Source organism: Peromyscus maniculatus, chromosome 9, assembly GCF_049852395.1.
Source record: "Peromyscus maniculatus bairdii isolate BWxNUB_F1_BW_parent chromosome 9, HU_Pman_BW_mat_3.1, whole genome shotgun sequence".
Classification (NCBI taxonomy): Eukaryota; Metazoa; Chordata; class Mammalia; order Rodentia; family Cricetidae; genus Peromyscus; species Peromyscus maniculatus.
Window position 1 is genome coordinate 20514976 of NC_134860.1, and position 13110 is coordinate 20528085.

General features: G+C 41.4%; 1 pseudogene; it reads left to right on the forward strand.

The window, feature by feature from the left end:
• Positions 1-12077: 12077 nt before the first annotated feature.
• LOC102919246 (eukaryotic translation initiation factor 1 pseudogene) lies at positions 12078-12625 on the forward strand (annotated as a pseudogene).
• Positions 12626-13110: the final 485 nt, after the last annotated feature.

The following is a 13110-nucleotide window of genomic DNA, read 5'->3' on the forward strand; positions in this document are numbered from 1 at the left end:
AATGATAAATGTTATTTTAAGGCATGCATGCTCAAGGATGAACTTTCAGGATAATTAGGGGTTAGTTACTGATTGAAAACTATGAGGGCAATTAATGAAATGTTATTCCAAGGACCCGCCTTGCCAGCAGCTCCTGAACCTTAATGATACCACTGGAATGTATCGTAAGATGAATCATGACATCCAATGCACTCTGTGGAAAGGCTGCAGCTAAGCACATCTTCTGTCTATGTTAAAAAAAAAAAAAACCTCCTGCTATTCAGGGAATCCAAGTATCTTTAAAATATATTTTTTATTCTTTGAAAGCTTTATACAGTTATACAATTTATATTGGCCCTCTCCATTCACTACTACCTCCCTCCCACCTTATGAGCCCATCCACTCTCCTAACTCCACGTGCTTTTTATTTGATAGTTATTAATAGCATCCTGAGCCCAATTAGTGCTGCTCATTGCATATGGGTGTGAGGCCATCCACTGGGGCATGAGCAACTTACTAGCCATGTCTTCAAAGGAGAAGGACTCCTGTGAAGGATCCAAAACAGCTTGACCACACAGCTGCCAGGATAGGCTTAGGGGCTTAGACACAGCTGCTGTGACAGGCAACACTTGATCCAGGAAAAGCCATAAGCTGACTCCACCCAGGGATGAGCCAGCATCTAAGGGGAAGTACCTGGCATCCCAAACATTCCAACCATTAGATTAGATAAGATCACCAGATGTCCCTGAGCCTAGCCCATACCTATCCCCCTTTGGTAGATTCCCCCTAGACAAATGTCTGTCAGTCATGGTCCTGAACCCTAGAAATTCCCTCACCCCAACCTTTGCTAGGATTAAAAACTCTACCCCACCTGAGCTCAGGGCTCTCTACTCTCACAACAGCATTGGACAGAGAGACCAAGCTCCAAGCTTGAAATAAAGGCTCTTTGCTTTTACACGTGAGATTCAGTTTCGGTGGTGGTCTTTTGGGGGTCCCCATGATCTGGGCATAGCAACTCCTTCTTTAGGAGCCAACAATTGCCAAGAGTTCTTTCTCTAAGGATGAGGCTGTAGGAGCCTCTCTCCTATCCATGCTGGACTTTTGACAGGCTTCATTTTGTTCAGTTCTTTTGTGGGTAATCAGAGCTCCTTGGAGTTGATGCATGCGATGGCCATGGAGCCATGACAAAACCCAGTATCAGAGCTTTATTAGGAGGAGGATGGGAGGGACAAAAGAACCAGGCCTGGGAAAGAAGCATGTGCAGAGAAGGGGGGGCGCAGGAGAGAACAGAGAGAGGAAGAAGGGAGAGTCTGTGTCTAGCTTTTTAAGGCACAGGTTGGCTTATGGAGCTACGCCATGCATGCGCAGATTGCGTGACCACGCCATGCACCCATAATCACCAGTGAGCACTGATGACTAAGACATAAGACCCCATGCTTAGCTGCTGAACCGCGCATGTGCAGTCATGCAGCTGGAGTGGGGGCAGAATCCTAACACATGTCATGTCCCAAAGTCAGCATTTCACAGCTCTTCCCTCATGCAGGCTGTTGCATGCTTCCTGCCTCCTCTTCCTCCAAGTTCCCTGAGCTGTGGATGAGGGAGGTTGATGTAAATAACCCAACCACATATGAGCACTCAGTTATTTATATCTAAGTACTTTCTTAATGATTTATACTGTGGGGGTCCCAAAACAGCTTGACCACACAGCTGCCATGACAGGCTTACTGGCAGGCAACACTCGATACAGGAAAAGCCATAAGCTGACCCACCCAGGGAGGGCCTACATCTAAGGGAAAGTACCTGACATCCCAAACATTCCAACCATTAGATAAGATTAGATAAGATGGCCAGATGTCCCTGAGTCTAACACACACCTATTTTCAGTTTTACAGATACCCCTAGACAAATGCCAGCCAGTCAGGGTCCTGGACCCTGGAAATCCCCTCATTCCAACCTCTGCTATGATAAAAAAAAAAAAAAAACCCTACCCCGCCTGGGCTCAGAGCTCTCTGTTCTCACCACTGTGTCTGACAGATAGAGAGACCAAGCTCTGAGCTTGAAAAATAAAGGTTCTTTTGCTTTTACATATGGGATTTGGTCTCTAAGCACAAGAGTTAAGAAAAAGGTGCTCAGGGGAAAGCAGGACTCGTGTGGGTAGGCATCTAAAAAAAAGTCACAAAAAGACCCAAGTGTAGATATGGGCTTCTCCTTCATAAAGAAAGCAGTTGATTGTCTTAGAATTAACATAGATTCCATTTTGGAGACTCCCCAGATATATCTCATAAGATTACTAAGAAAACTATCCCTCCCCCTTTTGATACATGAGATTGTGGTAAAGCATGTCTAAGGTGGGGTTAAAATCTGACAAGGTAAAGCCACTGGGAGTGCACAGGGTTTAGGACACAGCCTTTCCTTGTAAACGGGTTTGTGGAGAGATTCCTAGAAAACTCCAGGTTTATGGCTGAGAGGAGAAGAACCTTAAGTAGCTGTCATTTGTGTTGAAATGATGGCTTCTCTGCTGGCAAGAGAGGCTAACTGGCTCCCTGGATGAGGGAGTTACTTTTTCTTCTCATATCTCCAAGATTCGTCCTGCTTTCCTGTCCTTCCATGGTGTCTGTTCCTGAAATCACTGTTGCATTACCACTCAGCTTCTAGGAAACTCCACTGTATACCCATGAGAGCGTATGAACGGAAAAGACAGAGGACATTAGTAAAATAGTCCTCACCTAATCGATCCGTGATAGAGTCCCTTGAACGCTCTCTCTGGGCCTCCTCAGACCACACTCAGAACAATTGCCACAAGAGACACAAGGAATTTATGCGGTGTCACGTGTGTGCAGGAGCTAAACGTGGGGTGCTGCTTTCTAGGTCAAGAAACTGTCTCTGGACAACAGTAGTTCTTGTCTCTTTATACTACAACACTGGACAAAACTTCCTTGGACTTTTCAAGAAAATATAAAGGAAACTGCCTTGCCTTCCCAATGTCTGGCTAGGTCAGGTACACAAGCATGTTGGCAGCCCCCAGCCCTCCCCATCTCAAAAAGACAATGTCTATCCTTAAGTTACCAAGAAGTCCCTGAAAAGGAGCATCTCCATCATTTATGGACCCTAAGGCTGTCTTAAATTTATCACCAGTCTTCAAAGCAAGCTGTGTCTAGTCAACATGTATCAGTCAGACATCTGTGACACTCCGGACCTCTTCCCAGTTTCCATGTTTTTCTTACTTCAGTGTCACACACCACTGCTAGATAAAAGCACTTGCTTGCCATTCTACACTGCAACGACTGTCTCACAATCCACCATCTAAGATGATCCTAAAATAACAAATGAACAAGTGAACATAGAACATTAATCTTGGGGAAGCCCCTCCACTCACTCTGCTAGGCCGAAGCTGACTGATGCACTGAGTCCCTCCAGGAGGCAGACTGGCCAAGGACAGGTAGGCTGACAGATGTGTTGCCTAATGCTCATGGTATGGTGACCCTTGTGACCAGTGCACACACAGTCTGCTCAATGGCAGTGACTGTACCAGTTTCTAGTTATATTTTCTTTGCTTGCAAAGTATTAATGCCAGGTATGGCTATATTATTATGCAATTAGTTAAGCATTCTCTAACCCAAGGAGGATGAGGACAAAATGACAGTTGTTTCAAGATCTCAGCTGGGGCTTGCGAGATCAGTAGTTAAGAGTGCACACTGCTCTTGCAGAGCACCTGAGTTTGGTTTCCAGCAAGTCGGGTGAGTCACAACTGCCTGTGAGTCCAGTTCCAGGAGATCTGATATCTTCTTTTAAACTCTGCAGGAACCTGTACTCACATGCACATACCCACTCACAGACATATACATACACACACAATTGGATATAATGATAAATCTTTTATTTTTAATCTCAGCAAAAAGCTTACAGAAAGTTACAGTAAAATCAAGTCCCTGAAGAACACTAGAGTTGATTCAGGCTTGGGTGTAGTAGTTTTTAAAGGACAAAAGAAATGGTCACATGATATGAGGGTCTTACTTTCAGTTAAAAAAGAGTTACTTATAGACTATTTTTAACACTTTGCTCAATATTTTGAAAATTTATGATTTATAATGGATCAACTTTATACAAGGAAGATAATATTACTTGAATCAACAAACTCATATTTGAAGAAGTAATTCTTGCCTTATAATAAAAGATTGAAAAATGAATATACACTTACATTTCAAAAAACCAAAATGTTGAAGATATATATATATATATATATATATATATATATATATATATATATCTTTTTAAGTAGTTCTTTTTGTAAAGTTATGATTTTTTATAAAGTTTCACAAAAATCAATTTTTGTAAAGTTATGATTCTGAGTCCAGGGAAATGTATAAAGACTGTATAACTTTTATTTGAAAGAAATCTTGAGGCTGAAGAGATGGATCAGCATTTAAGAGTGTTTGCTGTTCTTCCAGAACATGAGTCCAGTTCCCAGCATCATATTAGGTCACTTACAGCTGTCTAAAATTCCAGTGTCAATGGATCTGATACCCTCTTCTGAGCTTTGCAGGCACCTGCATGCATGTGCACAAGCACTCATGCACACACACACACAAACACACACACACACAAATAAATACTAAAAAATGATCTTGAAAACAGAAAAGAATGAAAATATTGCTCATGAAGCAATCAGAAAATCAACAAGTGGTGGATCGTGGTAGGATAGCACCCCAGAGTCAGAGGCAGGAGGACTGCCAGCCTAAGGCCTACCTGAGCTATATAATAATAACAAGAAAAACGAAGAGGCAAGTTAAAACCATCAACTGCTATTATCATTATGGATAGCCCACCAGAGATGCTCTCTCAGACACTGTATAGCCAATAGAGAGTCTTTATTCCAGCCAGCTAGAACCACACCCAAGTGTTGCGAGACCTAGGTGTGAGTGTCCAGAATACAGGCTTTTGAAAGCAGAAACCACATCCTGGCATCTCACCCAGCAGCTACTGAGCAGCTTCGCAGAAGTAGACAGTTTGAAGCAAGCAGTTTAACAGAAGCTGAGATAAGCAGTTAGCTGGAGGTGTTCTGCACAGACAGTGTTAACAGAGGGTAAGTCAGCTAGGACATCCTGACCTTTGTTCCTAGAATAGAGCTGGGTCATCTTCCACGGGATTCTCCACCAAGGAGCCCAGACTCTACTTGAACCTGGAATGGCCTCAGCAAGAACACAAGATGGAGGAGCCTCTGCACTGTCTTGCCCATCACTACTTGCAGTACTATGAAGTGCAGTGTTGATTGTAAACTATAAAATTTAGAAAGCAAACTCTGACTGGCCAAAACCATCAGGGGGGCCGTATAAAGCAGAGATGGTGTGAGTTAGATGTGGAGAGATTGGTAGTATGGTCCTTTCTCCTGTACTATGTGACTTTCAAAGGTGGTGCCAGATGAATTCAGGGTGCCAGTGCACCCCTCCCATTTCACCTTCTCACGTCTTCACTTCTAGTTCACCCAAATTCACTGGCATACCTGTTGGGCCTTACTTTTATATTTCCATGTTTGACTTTGCAAATTTCCATCCAACTGTCTCTGCGAAAATCCCTCTCCCTTGTATCCAAGAAGACTACTTTGCTGATTCCAGAGGCCTCCAGCATTGGCCACTCTGCATGTAAATCTCTTTTTCCTGGCTTTTATTATGGTTTTTCCAATTTATATATATATCACAAAGATTGTTCTAAAGATTCTATGATATGTGTATGTGTTTTAAAACCTCATAAGCAGCCGGGCGGTGGTGGCGCACGCCTTTAATCCCAGCACTCGGGAGGCAGAGGCAGGCGGATCTCTGTGAGTTCGAGGCCAGCCTGGGCTACCAAGTGAGTCCCAGGAAAGGCGCAAAGCTATACAGAGAAACCCTGTCTCGAAAAACCAAAAAAAAAAAAAAAAAAAAAAAAAACCTCATAAGCATACTTTAGCATATTTTATTTTACAAGATTATCATTCAAACCCACATTCCTAGGCCTCTTGAGTTAAAAAACTTTGTAGCATTGCCTGTGTGTATTCTTTTCATCTTCACACTGCGTCCATTCTTCTGGCAGTTTAAAGGATCGTTGCTCGTTTTTTTTAAAAGCCAGGCTAAGGATCACCTCCCACAGGCAGCTCAGCATCGCGCCTTCCTGTGCTGACTCACTTCGCCCTTATGCCCCATCTCCTTCTGAGCACAAGGCACCTAACTACGGGTCTTAGCTATACTTGCTACGACTTCCATATTCCTCTGGAATTTAAATGCCATAGGAGGACGGTGGGTGTCTGTTTTATTTGCAAATACCCACCCAGATCTCTGCAAATTGTCTAGCATCATAGATGTTCAGTAAACAAGGAAGGAAGGAAGGAAGGAAGGAAGGAAGGAAGGAAGGAAGGAAGGAAGGAAGGAAGGAAGGAAGGAATTTTTATTTTTCCAAGAAATGCCAACTTGAAACTCTTCAGTGAATGCAATTTCAAAGTGTTTCCTATGAGAGTACATATAGAGGATACATACATATGTTTTCATTACCCAAACAATGCTAACTTTATTATCTTTAAGAATCTCATGCACATCTTCCCTTGGAAGAAATTGTTGATAATCATCTTTGAGTGCAGCAAGGTTTTCAATAAATGAAAAGTATCCAATGCCCTATTTTTGAACATTCAGCATGATTTCTCACTAATTCAGTTATGCAAAACCTCTCTTTTATGAATTTGAAGAGTACTGAGTTTTGCTTTGAAGACTCCTCATGCAGTAACTGTGATTGCCTTTTACACTATATCATCTGAAAACACTCATTTCCCATTCTTCCTTCTCAAACATGTGATTGTGCATTCTATTCATTCTATTCCAGTGTGACTTTTCTATGTGGTACAGCAGCTCATCTTATTTCAATAAGAGAGGAAGAAATAATAGTAATTTTCCCCCTCAAACTCAAGAATATTCTACTCAGATTACAGTTTGTGCTCAAACAGCAACACTTTCTATTGACTCTTATTTTATAGTCTCTCTTTTGTCTATAGAACTACCAACTCCCTTCTTTATATCTACACACATCCTAGAGGTTTTTAAATTTTCACATAGTATTCCTCTGCCTTATCATCTGTTAACCCATGTATACTAAGCAGATATTATATTGGTAACAATTTTCTTCCTCATTATTATGGTGCTGTCATTATTTATTTCAAATGTACTCAACCTATTCGTTTGTAATCAGCCACCATGTAGATCAATAGCATGAAGTCCCAGAGAAGTGATTCCTTAATTTTCTTAAACATATAACTAAATCTTTTGACATCTCTGTTCCACACTCTCTGCGTGGCTCTGTTCTCCCCCTCAAACAGCATTTTGGTTGTTCTTAGGTCACTTCTACTGTTCAAAAGGACAATGAGGCCACAGAATATGGGCTTCAAGCACCCAAAAGGCAAAAGAAGATAACTCATGAGAGCCAAAGAGAAATGGAAGCATCATTAATAATGATGATGATGATGATAATAATAATAATAATGTATCCACATTAAAACCCCAGGAAATGAGCTAAACTCTTGTGAAATATTTTTCAGGAGGTCATGGTAACAGTAGAGAGCAAAAGAGCAAAGACAATTGTTTTTAAAAGAAATAGATACTCCACTATGGAGTTCCTCTAGTACTTAGGTTGATGCATGATACAGACAAGTAGTGATGGTTACCAAAGGACATTGTGGACCATGGAGCATACAGAATTCTGGACAGTTCAGAAATGCACAGTGCACTTGGTACAATAGAGCATGGTGCAGATTATCCTGCTGAAAAAGGATAAGTCTGGGCTATAAAGGTAATTGATTTACAACCTCAAAGCTCCAACAATCCCCTGCTGTGGAATCTGGAGACAGCTGAGTCCTGCACCAGCCAAGAAAAGGAGGCAGGACTGCCTCACCTATGGGACTGTGCCTTCTACTGAGAATTGCGTATGCACAATTGTTCAAAGGGCATGCTGCTACACATCTGTAACTGGAACACTAGGGAGACTGAGGCACAAAAGTCATGAGTTCTGGACTGGACTAGGCTAATTAGAAAGAAATTCTCAAAAAAAGAGAGAGTTAAAAAGTAGCTAGCTGTCTTTTATCGATCCTCATTTGGAACTACATAAGAAATCTATCTACTTTCTTACTTTTCCTTCAGACAATTCTCTCATTAAATTTCATAGCAATCATGACTGTTGTTAATTTTAAATGTAAAGAAATTATATAAAATAGTGTGATAGGTAATAAAAGAGCTACCATTCTTCCAATGTCTGTGGTATACAAGGCAATTACAAGCATTCTCCACGTACAGAATTCCTTTCCATGGAATAGCTATAGGAAGCAGGCCTTATCTTGATTCTACAGAAGAAAAATATAAGTCTTAGGTGAAGTAACTTGGAAAAAGACTCCACCTCTTTAGGGTCAAAGAAAGCCTGGGCACCCAGGTCTGTCCAATTTCAGATAGACAGACACTTCTGACTCTGCCTTGTGGAAAAAGGTGATGCTGCTACAGCATGTTAGTGAATCATTGCTCACTTACTGACATGGAAATGTAGAGTCATTCACTTTGTGACCATTGAACCAACTCAAAGGCAATAGTCTAACTGTGTTTGTTCCAATAACAATGGCCCCATGGGCCCAGTCTCTCTCTCTCTCTCTCTCTCTCTCTCTCTCTCTCTCTCTCTCTCTCTCTCTCTCTCTCTCCTTCCTGCCTGTGGATCTGGATATAGAACTCTCAGCTACTTCTCCATCGCCATGCCTGTCTGCATGTTGCCATGTCCCGTCATAATGATGATGGACTAAACTTCTAACTGTAAGCAAGTCCCAATTAAATGCCTTCTTATAAGAGTTGCTGTGGTGATGTTGTCTCCTCACAGCTATAGAACAGTGGCCAACACACTAACCAAACCTATACGAGAAACAAAACATTTCTCTAAAGAGTAACCCCTACCTTTAAAATGCATATTAAAAAGCCATTATTATGAGACTCCTTTTTAACTTGAAACATTTGAAGCTCAAGCCAAATCTTACTAAAAATAAATATATAAAAACCTCATCTATGTCCACTATGCCTGTAAAGCAGCAAGAATTCCCTCCTTTTGATCCATGGTGGTTTTTGAAAACTCTTTTTCTTTTCTGTAAGAAAATAAATCAGACCATACCCCATAGCTGAGACTGCAGCTTATCTGTCCTTCTAGGCACCAGCCTCGCAGCAAATGAGATCCACACGTATAATCCTCAAGACATGTCCTCATTTACAGGCAGTTTAGAGAGGAAACAGGCAAGCCACATCCAGCCTGTCCAACTGCCTACTCTCACAACAGAGAGAAACTTTACTAACTAGCACAATTATTTTACCACCTACTGGAAAGGCTCTAGTAAAATTATCCTCCCCTAGTGCTAACAAGAACTGGAGCCAATCCCACTCGTGTGAAATGAATAGCCACAGTAACCCAATAGAAAAATGTTATACAAAGTTTGCTTTTATGAACTAACACAAAAGCAAAAATTCTTCAAATTATTAACTATTGATAATTCCCATTACAACCATTCGGAGAAATATCAGTGATGAATGTTTGTTTGCACTGTGTTTAAACTGGCCAAATCTCCTTAAAAGAGATGAACATTCCTAATTAAGAAGTAAGCTATCATTAAACTACTGAAATGTAAAATAACATTCACACTCAGGCATACCAAAGCTAGCATCTGCACAATACCATTTTCCAAGCATGGCGGTACACTCATTTAATCCCAGCACTCAAGAGGTAGAGGCAGGTGGATCTCTTCGAGTCCAAGGCCAGTCTACAGAGTGAGTTCTAGGCCAGCCAGGGCTGCATAGTGAGACTCTGTCTCAAAAATTAAATAATATAAATTAATGCATTCAACTAAAAACCAGGAAAGTTAACATTATTATCCCTTTTTTTCAAAGAGCATTTTCTGTGATTAAGAATCATGAGGAGGCAGAAATACATTAGTTTATATTTCTCTCTTCACCCAAATAAAACTACTGCTGGAAAAAGAGCACCTTCATCTGCACATATACAGTCTCACATACAAGTCCAACTCTGGCTCCTGTACACAGTGTACAATGACCCTCAGCACTACAAATGACCACATCTGTCTATGTAGTCCTACAACTCATTATACCGAAGACCTGAGTGGTGCTGCATCCCAACAGAAACAGAGATAAACAAGATATTTCACACCTGCCTCCAGGGTGGCCTTTAGTAAGTGCAAGGGGTCTTTGAACATGCACACTATCATCATTAAGCACATAAGGGAGGCACTATAGTAATGCTACCAAAATATTCAGTGCTCATTTCAGGTATGGAAAGTCAGCAGAATATAATGACTGAGCTCACACATGAGCCACTGATTTGATAACATCTAAAATGTGAAGAGGAAGAGGAAACAGAAAGCAGAAATAGGAACACAGGAGGCAACGGGTTTGACAAAGCTCAGGACACCATGGGAACAAACTGAAGGATGCCGAGTACAGATTTAGGTATAGTAAACTCTATAAGCCCAAAACAGCTTGGGGGTTTCATTTCTTTTTTAAAGGTGTCGAGCAAGATGAACATGCTCTGACTTGTCCCCAAAGAGATCGATTTCACAAAAGATAGAGTAGCAAGAACCTTAAAATGTCAGCGGTCAAAGGTCTAGAAAACCTCAACCAAGATGACCAAACATATACTAACTCAAGCCATTGATCACCCCACATCTCAGTTGTTCAGTTCATGTGGGCATATCATCCTTCAGATAATTGAAACACTAGCAGAGAAAATGAAAGTCCATCAAGTGAACTCAGGATGCATACAAATCTTAGTGTACAGTAGAAAAATGAGCAAATGTCTCAGAAATGGAGTTTGAGTATCTGTAAGAGTTTTATAACTAATAATTTTCTACAATACTAAATTAATGTTTAAGTGAGTGAATTAAAGGTAACTTGGGGGAGGTGGATAGGGTCTCACTGAGTATTCCACATTAACCTAAAACTCACTATGTAGCCCAGGCTGGCTTGGATTCATGATCCTCTTGCTTCTGCCTCTTAAGTGCTAGTAATACAGGAATGTGCCATCATGCATAATTAGCAGTATTAATCACTTTTTAAAGTAATATACTAAGTGGTTTTTTTTTTTTTGAGACAGGGTTTATCTGTGTAGTTTTGGTGCCTGTCCTGAGTCTCACTCTGTAGAACAGGCTGGCCTCAAACTCACAGAGATCCACCTGGCTCTGCCTCCCAAGTGTTAGGATTAAAAGCGTGCACCACCACTGCCTGGCCTAAGTGTATTTTTAAATTCTCTCAAGCTAAGGTTCAATATTAATCATACAATGTAAAACTTGCTCATGGAGACAGAGCACGCCAGTGCAGATTGGACTAAGAGGTAAGTCTTTGTCCTCATAGCCAAACACCAGAGCCTCTGTGCCCCCATACCACCACCCATTGCAATCCCATTTTCAGACTACCACCATCCCCCACCACACCCTGTAACCCAAAACCCCACCTCCCCCAAACCCCACCCACCCTCCAAGACTGCAACTGCTCCCTGAGGCAGAGTTCACCAGTGCTGATTGGACTAAGAGTTGGCCCTTGAGACAAAGAATCCATCAGCACCAATTAGACCAAGAGTCCCAATTAGATCAAGAGCTCCCATTGGACCAAGAGTATCGATCAGACCAAGAAAGGCTCCCTCAGACACTGACACCACTTGCACATAGTGGAGAAAGAGATGGGTAGATGCCAGTGCAAAAATACAGTCAACAAAATAAAGGCCAATGTGGCTCCATCAGAACCTAGCAATTCTATATCATCAAGACCTAAACATTCCAACACAGAAGAAACAGAAGAAATCTACCTTAAAAAGGACTTGAAGAAGATGATAGAGGCCTTTAAAGAGGAAATGGAAAATTTCACTTAAAGAAATAGAGAAAAAGACAAAAAATTGGAAGAAATCAGTAAATCCCTTAAAGAAAGCCAATAAAGCCCCAGTCACTGAACCGCCACTGAGGACTCAGCTGCCTCCCCCTCGACTCTGTCTCCGTCCCCATCCTCCTCCCACCCTACCCCCCCACCCCCCCACCCCCCCCACCCTGCCTTAAGGAATCGTATCATATGTCCGCTATCCAGAACCTCCACTCTTTCGACCCCTTTGCTGATTGCTGATGCAAGTAATGGTGATGACCTGCTTCCTGCTGGCACTGAGGATTATATCCATATAAGAATTCAACAGAGAAACGGCAGGAAGACCCTTACTACTGTCCAAGGGATCGCTGATGATTACGATAAAAAGAAACTAGTGAAGGCGTTTAAGAAGAAATTTGCCTGCAATGGTACTGTAATTTAGCATCCAGAATATGGAGAAGTAATTCAGCTACAGGGTGACCAGTGCAAGAACATATTCCAGTTCCTGATAGAGATTGGACTGGCTAAGGACGACCAGCTGAAGGTCCATGGGTTTTAAGTGCTTGTGACTCTCTGAAGCTTAAGTGATGATTCCTTGCAATGAGTAGAATTTCCCTTCTGTCCCTTGTCACGAGTTTTAAAACCTCACAACTTATATAATGTAATCATTTGGGGTCCGCTTTTAACTTGGACTAGTGTAACTCCTTCATGCAATAAACTGAAAAGGGCCAAAAAAAAAAAAGAAAAAGAAAAAGAAAAAGAAAAAAAGCCAAGAAAAAGTAATTGAACAGGTGAAGGAAACAGTTCAAGATTTGAAAACTGAAACCGAGACAATAAAGAAGACACAAACTGGGCTGGAGAGATAGCTCAGAGGTTAAGAGCACTGGCTGCTCTTCCAGAGGTCCTGAGTTCAATTCCCAGCAACCACATGGTGGCTCACAGCCATCTGTAATGAGATCTGGTGCCCTCTTCTGGCGTGCAGGCACACATGCAGACAGAACACTGTATATATGATAGATAAATAAATAAATCTTTTTTTAAAAAAAAAAAAGACACAAACTGAGAGAATGCTGGAAATGGAAAGTCTGAGTAAATGAAAAGAAACTATAGATGCAAACATAACCAACAGAATGCAAAAAATGGACATGAGAATCTCTGGCATTCAAGATACAATAGAGAAAATAGATTGGTCAGTCAAAGAAAACACCAAAGCCAAGAAAGTCATAATACAAAA